We start from the raw sequence: 851 nt of genomic DNA, 5'->3' as shown, positions 1-851 counted from the left end.
GGAAAGGATGAAAGAAGAGAGGGAGGAAGGAGAGGAGGGAGGGTGGAGTGATAGATGGTTGGAGGAATGATGGATCTGAATATTACTAAAATTTCAAATGTACTTTCTAATTGTCTCTGCCTCCATAACTGAAGCTAAGGAGACTCTCCTTTTGACATCAATTTCCTCTATCTCAATCTCTTTATTCAGTCAACTAGTCAATATGTCAAAAAAGCACTTAATGATTTCCACTTGTGTCAGATAATGTTTTGATCAATGTGGTTACAAAGAAAGATACAAAGTCCTACCCTTCAAGAGGCTCACAATCTAAGAGACATGACAACATGCAAACTAAGTACAGAAATCATATGTACATGCATGTAAAGATACATATATGTATATGTGTACATACACACACATATATATGGAGAGAGAGAATAAATGGGAGGCAAATAGGGGATATCTTCAGAGGGAAGGCACAAAGTGCTAGGGAGTAGAGCAGAAAGGCTTCTTGAAGATGAGTCTTGAGTTCAGTCTTGAAGGAAACTAGGGAAGACAAGAGATAGAGATGAAGAAGGCAGAGTATTTCACATATATGGGATACAGTAAGTAAAAGGCACAGGATCTGAAATAGTATTATGTACAATGAACCATAAGAAGGTCAATGCATCAAGATCATAGAGTCTATGGGATTTAAGTGTAAGACAACTAGAAAGTTAGGAAGAGTTCTCTTTGTGAAGGACCTTAAATGCTAAACAGACGATTTTATATCTATATACTATAATATACTATAATATTTTATATCTATATACTGTAATATATTATAATATTTTATAGCTATATATTGTAATATGCCATTACAATAGGGAGCA

This window comes from Notamacropus eugenii, chromosome 6 (genome assembly GCF_028372415.1).
Source record: "Notamacropus eugenii isolate mMacEug1 chromosome 6, mMacEug1.pri_v2, whole genome shotgun sequence".
Taxonomy (NCBI): domain Eukaryota; kingdom Metazoa; phylum Chordata; class Mammalia; order Diprotodontia; family Macropodidae; genus Notamacropus; species Notamacropus eugenii.
This window is presented reverse-complemented; position numbering follows the sequence as displayed.